General features: G+C 35.8%; 1 pseudogene; it reads right to left on the reverse strand.

Annotated features, from left to right (window-relative positions):
* Positions 1 to 919: 919 nt before the first annotated feature.
* On the reverse strand, positions 920 to 11,630 carry LOC138330717 (uncharacterized; annotated as a pseudogene).
* Positions 11,631 to 13,473: the final 1,843 nt, after the last annotated feature.

Consider the following 13,473-nt stretch of genomic DNA (forward strand, 5'->3'; position numbering starts at 1 on the left):
GACGTGCCAATTGAAACAACTTTTGAATTGACATTAAGTCTTACATTACACTGGTGCAATTTAAGTATTGTTATGAAGACGTTTTGATTATACTGAGGTGTGGTACATAAGTCTAGGTTTCTGTACGTCCTGGTCACCAGAACGTTTTTATTACATACAAAATATCCATGTCTGCGAATGGCCCTTATATATTTCGATATATCTTAAATTTAAAGGAAATGATTTATAACATTGGGATTATCTTAAAGTGTTCTTTATTAGGTCTTGGTCATGTTTTCAGCAAACGTTTATGCTAATTTCAGTGCTAGGGCTCATATCATGTAAATTGTGACTCCCACTTTTCCTCCTTCTACATTAGCATTTTTACTGTTATTGACTTTTATCGTTGACGGTTTTTTGTCTAGTTTACTAATCACGGAGTAGGATATTTTTGTCGTGTTCCTTGAATACTTTTTGTGCATTTAGTGCATTTTATTGAGTGAAAATCAAGACAATTAATAAACGTTTGTTATACCGATCAAACAACAAAACCTTACAATAAGTAACTTCTTTAGGTCGTGCTCTGATCAACCAGAAATATTCCAGTCTCGTATTAAACACTCGGGTGATAAAGTCGACAAAATCTTATTTGTAATTCTTATATTAGAGTACCCGATGAACTAACCAAATGTTTGTTAAAAGGACTGAAAGATAATTATAGATAATGAAAAAACATTTCTGAGAGGTATATAAAGAACTTCTTGCTGTAAAAAAACATAATTCGTGTCCTTATTACCCCGTTATTTGCCAATTCGAACAAGTTACCAAGTAATAGACCTAGATCTTTGATTTTCATTTCCATCTATAACAAACATACCTGATCTCCGGTCCAACAGCTTTCTGAAAATGTTCGCTATTCCCAAAGCCATGTATGACCCTGCTATTTGATCTCCGGTCCAACAGCTTTCAGCGTATGTGTTCCTTTCGAGATATCTGTGATATCTGTGGCAGAAAATTCACCCTGGATATGCTGAACCAATTACTTGGCGATAAATGGATTCCATCAAATAGTATATTACTCGTGTATGCTGTCTGTGCAATAATTAATAAGTTGTACTGATCCAGGTTTGTACCCGCTTTCGCCGGAACACAAAATATATATTCGGAGTGAAGGAAGTCCGGATAGAAAGCTAAAGACATGGATGGATCTCCTTTGGTCTCCCAATCAATACACCTCGACGGACTGATCTGTGCCACCAGTATGGGGTGGTCTGAATTGATCACGGCACCAGTGTCTGGTAGATCAAACTCGTAATAAGACCCTATTTCCTGAAGTTCAATAACGTCAGTTGAAGAATCGTAACTAATAATGACGTTAGTGGTAGCCGCTGTGCTGACCACACGGATATGTTCCCGAGTGACCAGATAAGAAGGCTTCTTTACTACCATATACTGACGGCCAAGAGACTTCATCGGAGGAAGCATGACCTCCATGTGGTCACCACTGTCGCCTCCCAACTTGATAAACGAATGTCCACAAAACGCCGCCAAGGTCGTATTAGATTTGATGTGGATCCCAGTGACATCTACTGCTACCAGGTGAAACACTTCATACTGATGTAGAGTGATATGTATCTCCCCTGAGTAGGTAACACCGTCATACACCACAGATATAGTAGTCGGTAGATAGAAGGACACCGCCCCCATCTCCAGGGCCACAACCCCAATGTTGGACCCGATATAGGCGGGGTTAGGGATATCGGATTCCTTAGACACGGCGATGTACTCGTCAGAAAGAGTGTCGGTCGGGTACACGACCATGGCATCTGTGCTCTTATGTTGCATATTTGAAGCAAATAACACAATAACGTCATCACTTGTTACAATGATAGACTTGTAAGTCTTTTCAGATTTAAGGTCACTTCTGATGGTCTCCGGTAGGACGACGTTGGTCGTGTTACTACTGTAGACCTGCAGTGTCATGTCTATTTGTACCACAGTGAGTTCATCTGGTGTTCGTACCCTCACAGTGACAGGGCCAGACTGAGGGGTCGTAATGAACAGCTGTAAAGGGAAACCCGACACCTTCTGGTTTATAAACATAAGGACAAACTCAAAGTCGATAATGTACCTCCCATGGGAAGATGATAGTACTGTCTTTTTTCAACAAAAGTTTCTAACATTAGGAATTATCAGTTTGGCTTACATAAACCATTTATTTCTCTAACCATGTTTTATATCAGTTTTATTTACCACTTTATCAGATCCAGTCATAAACGTCATTTAAACACTGAATATCCTTTTTATTTCGTTTGGCAGTTAAATATTGTTAGCGTAAAAAGAAATATTTTTTTTTGTAAAAATGAGGGTGAAGGGGGAATGGTACTGTTCAAAGTAAAACTTTCTTTACTGGACTGAGATAACATGAAAACGTAAAGCTCTGAGATCACAATCTAATGAATGAATCAATGTGTTTAAACGGCAAAATTGTTATACTAGATGTGCTTATGGCAATTTGATTATAATTATTTTAATACAATGGTGAGGAGATGGTTTTTGGAAAGATGTTTTAAAGTTTGAAATTAAGTAACATTAACAAATAAAACAATTTTTTTTACGAAATATAAAAATTTCCATTTAGGCATTATAGTTTGTTTAGAATGGACAATAGACAGAACATTTTGATTGTAAAGAATGGTATAAAAAGGTCTAAGAAATGTTCATTTTCTTGTAATTTTAAATGACTCTTTTTCGACTTCGAGGAATTTCAGAACAATTTAAAAATGTCAGACAATTGCATATCATTTAGGATACTTTGTCGATCGATTCAATATTATTGTAGAAGGAATATTTTAAGATCTAACTAACATAACTCTTTTATAGACCGGTTAAATTTTACTGGTTGACTTTTACCATATTCTGTGTAAACGGTGTTTAAAACAGTCTTTGTTCAGTTTATCAAGGACATTAAATGTTACACATTTCCAAGGAAACATTATTGACTACATTTATGGTAATCTACCCCTGAACTGTACCAATACCTATGATCAATATCGTGGCTGGATGATTCACTTAGTTACATATTTTTTTATTATATAAATGCTTGGTGGTTGCTATATAAAGGAGATTCCATATTACCTGAAGCATGTAATGACCTTGAGCTGGAGACACGGACAGCAGCGCTGCTATCTGTAAACACAATAACACTGAAATGTATTGAAATCGTAAATAAAAGAATCAAAATTAATTCAGCAGTTACAGTCATTCAAGGCTATGTCAGAAATAACTCCAATATATGACTAACTTCGTGTCTATAAAAGCAATCAGATTTTGGTTTATTGGTTAATAAACTTTATCGATTTATCCAACAAACGAATCGATAATAGATCTATGTTTTCAAAAAGTGTTACAACTGAACGTTGGACATTGTCAGTGAAAATCAGCTGTACGGATTCTAGATATAAGAATTAAGTGTACATACCTAAACTGAACCACTTTTAAATAGGAATGTAAAATGAAATTAATAATTGTGTACCTTAGCAAAAGTTATTAGCTTACCTTTTATCGTCTTCTTAATATTTTTTTTAAAAATTCATCAAATGCTAGTTGTCATAACGCTGGTCGTGCTATGCTTACCGCCGTCGTCCTAATAGACATTTCCACCAACTGAGCGAATGTGAGAATGAGCTGTGAATGTGAACTCTGACGTGGGTCGTCTCAAAAGTTAATGTGTGATATAAAGTTTGATATATGTCTGTATGTGTACTATCCCAACCTCATTTCAATTGTTAAAACTAATACGTTTTACATGTATTGACAAGTCATCAATGTAAATTTATACGTTATAGTGTAATAATATAATAGGGCCACGTCAGTTTATTTGTCCGTTTACTTACACAATTTATGAATCAATCTACGGCAGTCAGAAGATGTAATACAAATTAGATTTAAGAAAAAAACATACACACACATTTACACGGATACGTAACTAACGTAACAAACCAAAAATCAATCATACTTCTACTTTTATTTTACTTCTGTGTCAATAAATTGAAGAGAAGTTGTCGCCGTACAGCAGGAGCAACACATATCTCAACAATGGAGGATATCTCAATTAGGCATAAATTTCGTGACTTTACTTTCTTTTACAGTAAAACAAATTCAGATGTGGCGCAGTGAGGTGATATCTTATCCAATAATTCATTTTGGCTAATGACTGCCGCTTTTAAAATTCCCCGCGAAACCATTTTGTATACTTGACGTCATAATTGACATACAGTTCTCTCGTTCTATGGGAAAAATATCCTCAAAGATCTAAGCAATAGAAATGAGCATAACAAATGAAATTAAATCATTCAAAGATATTCCATTGTTGCTATGGGGCCGCGGTGGCCGAGTGGTTAAGATGTCCCGACATATTACCACAAGCCCTCCACCTCTGGGATGCGGGTTTGAATCCCATGTGGGGCAGTTGCCAGGTACTGACCGCTGGCCGGTGGTTTTTCTTCGGGTACTCCGGCTTTCCTCCACCAACAAACCTGGCACGTCCTTACATGACCCTGGCTGTTAATAGGACGTAAAACTATACAAACCAAACCAAACCAAATCCATTGTTGCTAGAGGAAAGATTAATAAACTCTGATACCTGTAAGTGATCAGCTAATGCCGTGGCTGGGATTTTCTTTTTTCTATTAATATGGTATTAATTTTATCGATTTTTATATCTCGCCCTGGGATAAAACAAAAAAATGACGTCGCGATACAACTATCCCAACGTAGCGGTAACAGTTGCTATACATCTCGACATAAATTCAATGACGTCACAATGACGACGACGATTTATTCAGGTCACGTTACGACATCATTGCTTGCATTGCTGACCCGTTCCTATTAGAGACAACGACGTGGCGCACAATGTAAGACAAAAAGTATCTTTCACCCTCTTTTGTGTAGGCCTATGACAGGAAACCTCAACTCTGCAAAGCACTCGGTGTACAGCCTCGTGTTTGACAACTTACGATTATCTTACCTCCCCCCCCCTCCCGAATTAGATTTTCCTGTCACCCCAAAGAGTGTCCATACTGTGTGTCCATACTGGTATTATCGACTGTACTCATATTTTACATGTATAGTGTAGTGTGACAAGTCCAAATTGTGCTTTGTCCTTAATAAAATAAATCGGTTATCTGTTTTATATTCATTTTGTTAAAATGCATTATATAAAAAATAATATATTTCGTCTGTCGTCTCCGATTTGTTATAAGCTATCTGATTGGTCCAATCGCTCCTAGTAGTCAATCAGAAAGCTTGTATCAAATCGGAGACGACAGACAAAAAATGGCCGAGATCGGTGATCATCTGTTCTGCATGACAATAAATGGAGCGTGGGGATCGCTAAGGGATACAAGGGATGTGCAATTTTTATAAGTAAGTGAGTTTATAATGAGAATCTGCACTTCAGGGATGCATTCGTTGAATAGATGGCGATTTTATTCGGTCAGTGCTCATTAGGGAATCGTGACCTGGGGATGTAGCGTGTACTTTTCCGACTAACGATTTTTACACGAATCGTCGTAATTCAACTTTCAATATGAAATAAAATTCGCCCATAATCCCATCATATCATATACCATAGTGACCAGTAAGAAATGGTCTTTAATGTAAGCTAAAAAATATTCAGATCGGCTGATTTTTGTGGTGTTCAAACCATTTTAAAATTAATTACCCCATTTTCTGGAAATGGGATACAGGGCTAAGTAAGCAACCTTTCAGTATTTTTAGTATTTTTTTTTTGCGCGCGTCGTAAACCTGTTTTCGAACTAGGGACCCTCGTGTCACTGAACGGCTGACTAACCGACTGAGCTAAGCGCGCTTTTAAGTTTTAAAAACAACATTACATAATATAGTTTTAAAAGCATAAAAATAACAAATAACATTTTGAGATGACCCCTGTCAGAGTTCACATTTACAGCTCATTCTCACATCCGCTCAGTTGGTGGAAATGTCTAATAACCGCGCGTTAGTTGACTATCGCTGGACAAAACGGCACAACAGTGAAATAAATCTTCATTGTTAGCAAAGATTAAACGGGGAATCTTGCATGTTTTGAATGAAATTTTTACTTAATTTTAGGCCACAGATATAATTTCTTAAATATTTTTTTGTGAATCTTTTATTTTTGCTTTGTTTTTGATACATATTGGGCCTTCAGTACATATGAATGCGCTAATCCTGTCTTAAGGAATACGGACGGTTGTTGTAGGACGGTCGTTGTAGGACGGTTGTTGTAGGACGGTTGTTGTAGGACGGTCGTTGTAAACTTAAGATGTTACCCTAATACAGATTCGCATCAATAAAATGTTTACCATATTAAGCAATAGTAATAATTTTCGAAGAGTGCAAGTTATATCGAAAGATTACCTTACAAATTTGTTTGTTGTATATGTAATTCATTTGCAGAATTGACGAATAACAAGGAGCTGTTGTTAATTCATGAACTACTATGAGATGAAAGAACTAATAAAAGAATATTATTTTAAAGGCCCACTACCTTTCCGAAACGGCTTTTAATTTTTAAAATAGAAATGTAAAACGAGATTGATAATTTTGTAGAGTCGCAAAAGTTATCAACTTACCGGTAATGCTACACTTATCATCACCTTCTGAACAATTTAATTTAAATAAATAAAATGTTAATTTTCATAACGCGGGTCGTCTTATGTTTCCCGCCGTCGTCCTAAATGCCGCGCGGTAGTTGACTATCACTGCCCCAGAAGGCAAAACAGTGAAATGAAACTCAACTGTCATCATATATTACGCAGGAAAACTTGCATAAGCTTCATGTTATAACCTCATCTTAGGCCATCGATATATATTTTCTTATGTTATCTATGATTTTTAGAAACCTTTAAATTTTGCTCCGGAAAGGTAGTGGGCCTTTAATCGATAAATATGTAGAAAATGGAGTTGTCGACTGTTCTCACTTAATCGGTCTCCTATATAATTTTCCGATTTGGGTATTATAAAATGTACATAAAATCATTATTAATTGTCTAGAGCAATTATCAATACTATGCGTTTTACTCATGTGTCGTATGGGGACTGATCGTCCATAAAACACAGCTGTACGAATATGTAATACAAAACAAGTTGGATAATATAATGTTACAACGTCAGCTTGTATACTTGTCTTAAAAATGGTGTGATTAAGTGTGATTTGTGATATGTTTGCGGCTGTATGATCTTTCTTACTCCGCCATGATTGTGCCCTACAATTTTGGTAATATTCAATTTCCGGAGATACAGCCTATACATTATAGGGGGTTGAACACTGTGTACCATAGTGGAAAACGTCCGTTGGTAAAATTATGAATTGAATGCTTCTGATTGAACTTTAGACGAAAATTGGTATAAAGGGCTTGGGGGATGCTGAATACGGGGTTGTATGCGGGACGTCTGTAAAGGTCCCGAATTACAATTAGTCTTATTGCAGTTCATTTCATCATCAGACCTCAAATTCTGTGGTATGATGCTAAATGTCGTAAGGAATGTTTACAATGATCATGTATCTGAAACCTATTGTGTACGGAACAGGTCGCTCGTGTTTCGTCATTTTTAGAATTTGACTTAAATTTAAGATGTTAGCAGAACAAAAATAGTTTTATTAGATTTTCCTAAATTATATCTTACATAATTTTAACATAGCTAATAGTCTAATAACATAGCATTGGTGTTTCTCATAAATACATATTAATTTTACCTTTCGCCATCATTTACAAAGCGAAAAATGTGTTTATTGTTTGAAAACAATACATGAATAAGTGTAACATATTTCAACTTAGGATAGATATGAGAGGAAGCACACTCAGTATTTATTGAACACATTTACTCTATCTTTTATACGATTTGAAGTTTAGTAACCTATTTCTCATTGTCACCTTCATTCAAAGTCAAACTAGAAGATACCAGTTACAAAAACATTCCTACAGATACCAGCCGAAAGGATAATTGTTCTATAACTACATATTTTAAATACATTTTGTTATTCACTAAATAATAGGTTTGGCAATTTCTCGTAAAAGGAAGGCCAAAGTACAAAGTCCTTTCAGAACGTAACTTGTTCATTTTCGTCAGTGTATATTTGCTAAAGCGAACATTTTAGCTAAAATATTCAACATTTCAGAGGATCAAATTGATAACAATATGTTAAAAGATAAGAACACTTACCCAAAGATAAAAACTGTAATTCACCATTACTATGCTAACCGTCCACACCTATAAGGATTGAATCTGTAGTGTACCTGTCCGACACGTCGCTATTGTCGGTACCACCGTACTCAGAAACGACTGTAATAGACTCAGGGACACAGAAAGTTTTCTCTGGGTGAGTTGAATCGATATCTCTATAACTGTTAAAATGTGTTGCTTAAACATTATCGATATTACTTTTTTCATTATACTTAATTTTATTAATTCAGGAAGAAAACCTGTTTATCAAAACTAATCTTCCACTGGATACTTACATTGTTGGACTGACATTCAGTGTTAATATGGCAAGATTAAACCTTGATGAAAAGTTTTAATATAATTTGTTATGAAGTTATACCTGATAACACAAAAATAATCTACCATGAGCCACTAAATTAAATCTAAATCATCTAAGTGCGTGAATTTTCAAATTTTCGGAGGACTTTTTGTATATGTGCTCATTACGTCGCATTTTCAAGCCATATATACAAGCAGGATGTAAGTAATAACTGAATCGGATAAAATACTTCTTGGCGTCTCAGTATATCTATAGGACAGAAATGTAATCCACTACATCCCTGTCTGTTGTTTAACGGTGCACAGCTACATGACTTGATAATATATTACCAATGTTACTAGCACAAATACAAATGGTGTGTATGACAGAAATCATTGGTCAAACTATGGCATAAACTAAAAATTGTAATACAAAATACTTTACAGAAAAAAAAAACCAAAAACCAAGTGGCAACAAATCTAACAAAAGAGTATTTATCCAGCTAGTTAAGCTCAGATTCGCTCGCTCTTGAACCAACTCAATAATGACAGCTTTTAAACTCAAATACACTCACTCAGATCGATCGTACAGCTATTCTAGTATCATTCTCACGTATTATCAATCTAGCTAATGACTAATACTTTTATTTGGCTTAACTACAAGACTAATACTGCAAGCTATATTCATAATGGGCTTATTTTACCTTTAATTTCCATTCAATTCTGCCAATCAGAACAAAAATATGTGACAAAAAATTCATTAACAGCTGCAATAAATTTGTTCTTAAATAAGGCTTATCCAGTCTGTTTTATCGAGTAATTTGTTCAGAGTTATCATTTAATCAGTTCATGAAATTAAAGGGCATGACGAATGCTTTTAGGACATTTTTAAAATGAGAATTATCAACATCCCGTTATTTATAGACAAACTTTAATGTAGTAAAATACAGTAGTAAATTTAGGATACTTTAAAAATAAAATAAAAAAGTATAAATCAAACATTTTGCGAAATGATCTACATACTCCCGAAAAATAATGGCTGACTTATTTTTTAAAACTGTAATCCTGAAAATTGTGGCGCATTAATTCTGGCGTAATTGTGTCATCAATCTTCATCCGGGTTACATATGAACCAGGCCTGCTCTGAGCAGTCGGCCGCTATCCAACCAGACATCATCGACGGCGGGGGTAAACTTCATACTTAAGCAGTACCCCTAGACATTGTGACGCTCCTCCCAGTTTGAGCGTAGAAACTCAGGATAATTGAAAGGTTAGTAATCACTCGTTTTTCAGGATCCCTGCTGATAGAAGGTATCGAGCCAGATCAGTTGAGAGGTAGCTTTAAAATAACAAAATAAAACAATACACATGTAACGCATTTCCATAAAAATGAATTATTGCACTATATGGGGTAGGTTATTGATATAATGTAAATTCGGGTGGGGAAGATAAAACTTTTACGTTCATTCATTTGGTGTAAGAGTAAGAAATTGGTTCCATAGTGTCTATATTATTATTTTATTATCCGAGTAAAATTTTGATTAAAGGGTGTAAAATTTGTCGGTTCCGTCCAGTTTGGGTCTGGGGGAAACCTAGACACTTGGTCAGGTAGCCGCAACTAATTAGGAATGGTACTAGTGTATAGGGAGGCTGTGTACAGGAGCCTGAACTCTAGGCAACCTGTGTGTGTATTTTAGGGTCCAGTTGACCTACTTCTCAGAGGGATGACATTGTATATATTCAGTTTAGGAGAATTCATTATAGAATTATTTTAGGGGTCACTTGGACTCGCTTGGAAAGAATATTTGGCTTCATTTTGGATGCTTCGAGTGTATAATTAGTATACGGGAAATCCCTGAAGTCTTTACTTAGATTCCTTAATTAAGGTGCTTGCAGATTCTATATTTGTATTTTGTAGACATAGGTTATACTTATGCATAAGGTTATTAATGAAGGGGTATAAAAGGGCTGCGGCCCTGGGACCGGGGTTTTTCGACTGGATTTTACAGATTGTACCCTGGGATTGGGACTAACTGAGTACGCTTTTCGATAAGAGTGTTTCGCAGGGAGCGGCACGTAGGCCAGTAGCGAAAATCGCGACAATAATGTAATGTAATAGAAGGAGGTATTATTCACAGTATGAAAATGCATGTAAATATTGGGATTGAAACACTTTGTTCCATTTGATGTAAATTAATATAAATTAATTACTTTCATACTGGTGACAAAATGAGAAAACTGTCATAATTGTCATAACAAGACTGGAACACTATGGGTAAACTGGTCTAATATCGGCAAACTGGGCCAAAACGAATATTGAAAGCGAGCTAAGCACTCATCCAACGGCAATTGGAACATTTCCTAGACTCATTATGATGACTAAAGTATAATACGACCTGTTTTAATTAACAAAGTTTGAAGACGTCCAACCAATCGAAACACTTTGTGGAAATTTCCGATAATCTTCGGAAATAAAAATTCTCCGAGATATTATGCGATAGGACGTGACTCTATTGCGACACTATTGACAACGAACATACACATGGGTATGTAATGGTAGAATTATTTCACGTTAATCTAAAATGTTTCGTGTTGAGGAACCAGCTATAACCTTAAACGCATCTTTCAAGTCGTTGCCGACCATTTTAAGTTCAGAATCGATAATACAAATGCGATGCTTTCCTGTAGGAAGCAAGGACTAGACGCCGTTCAAACAACAAGTCGTTGGCATGCGAATGGAAACTTGATCATAAAACAGATTTAAAATTTCACTAGGCGTAAACCTGGCAGACATCACATCTAAGGTACAATTAAGCTACAAGAATTGTGTTTACCTTGGATGGCCCTGAGTTCCTGTCTATTCCTAATTAATTCTGAATTCTGTATAGTATCTGTGTGGTTTATTGAATTCTATTGAAAACGTAAGATGTCAATCGTGTAAATGTGTTGATATGAGTATTTTTAATAATTATAGTTATTCTGAAAATGTTCCCAGTTTTCTATCCCGCACACTGATCTCAGCATAAAAAATTCTCGGCACGACCAATGCTAACATAGTATCGTTCACTTATCAAATTAAAAAAAAAATAACTAACTTGCTCCTGTCGCCGCAGCATAAACAACTTCATTGTAGCCGTTCACGACTATCCAGGAGGATGAGCTTATATCCCTCTCTCTCATAGAACTTCCTCGCCTGGTCATAGGTATACGGTAACATCTGAAGATTGTAGCATATGGGCGGATCAAACCTTGTAATGGCTTTGTACAATGGAGGACACGATGGTGGAGGTGTCGGTGTAGTCATAGGTGGCGCGGATGTACCGGAAGTTGAAGCGGTGGTTTTAACGGATGAAGTTTTATCTGAAGTTGTGGTAGATATCGTCGTCGCTATCCTCGCACGAGATGATGAGCCAGGAAATGATGTAGTAGCCATTTTACCGGAAATGGTTTTGACTAGTGTTGACCCGAATGTTGGTGATACACCAGATGTGTTCATGACCATTTGTTTACTTGAAATAATCGCGGAAAGTTTAGTGCCTACAACAAGTTGAAAAGATACATGTTTTGGATTAAACATCTAACCTTAGTTTCAGCTTAGTTTCAGGTGATCGGGTGATGTAGTGGTAAAGCCACTCGCCTTTCACCTAGCCGGCCGTGGTTCGATTCAAGGCACGGACGTGACAAGGTAAGGGGTCACCTGCCCGATCATGTGGGTTTTCTCCAGGTTCTCCGGTCTCCTCCCACACTAAGATCCGTCGCGCGCTTACATCCGGGCCATCGAGAGTGATTTACAAAAATTGTATAACTTGTTTCTTAATCGATGTTAAATAAATGAAGTTTATAATTTATAGGTTCAGCAACTCTATTTTCAACACTATATGTTCATACCAAAGAATCATTGAAGTAATATTTGTAACGGTTTAAGATCGGGTTGATTGACGGCGACCAGGGAGCTGTATTAGTAGAGTACCCAGCTAGTGTTTGGAAGGTACTGGGTTCGAATCCAGATTTTTTCGTGCACATTCCTGCCACTCTAGTATTATTGTGTAAACATTTATTCTAACGTAGTTATACATTTGCTTTGCCAAGTACGGGTTTCTGGCGAGTGTGTGGGTGTTTGGAGTCACTTCTGCAAAAGCGTTATTCTAACTTGAAAGTGACACCTAAATCAAAACATATTGAAATACTGTATATAAGTCGATTAAATTCCAAGAAAAAAAAATCTGAAAATGGCCTTAAGTTGAAACATCAAAAATATGAATAGATATTCTGGGACTCATCAGACTGCAAAATTCTAGAGCAACTTTTATCACCAAAATGAACGATGAACCCCATGGGAATATATATAGATTGTAATATATAGTTACTGACCCCTATAAAGCTCTAGATGGTCAGTAAGATTTTTATTGTTCTATCATGTAGTATTACTAATGGAAAAAATAATCCTTCAAGAAATCAATCACACATTCTTATTATTTAGAGTCAATATTGCGTATTTTTTGTATCTAAAAAACTACACTATTTTATTTAGTTATGATTAGAATCAACATTTCGTGAAGACAAGTATGTGAGTATACATGCTCTTGTATCTTCTTTGATTTTTTTGCTTTATATTTATTTCTACAGCAGAATTACAAACAAATATTAGAACAATTGTTTATCTTTTTACAGTTAAGATATATATTGGATTACAGAGCTATTGCTATAAAAGGAGACGGTGATATTTTATAACTTTAACATACAGTGTAGCCCGTTATTTCGAGACAACATCGCGAAACTTTTGTCCGCAAAATGCCAGAAAATAGCTGAATCATATATTAACTTATAACCAGATTGAAAAAATTCAAAACTGCTAAATTCATTTTCTTCTCATATAACTACTTAATCATTAAGTTGAAATTTCTGCCTGATTTCAAACTATCGGTAATTAATATTCAGTCCACCTTAACTGCTTGTTTACATCCATACAAA

Source organism: Argopecten irradians, chromosome 9 (assembly GCF_041381155.1).
Source record: "Argopecten irradians isolate NY chromosome 9, Ai_NY, whole genome shotgun sequence".
Taxonomy (NCBI): Eukaryota; Metazoa; Mollusca; class Bivalvia; order Pectinida; family Pectinidae; genus Argopecten; species Argopecten irradians.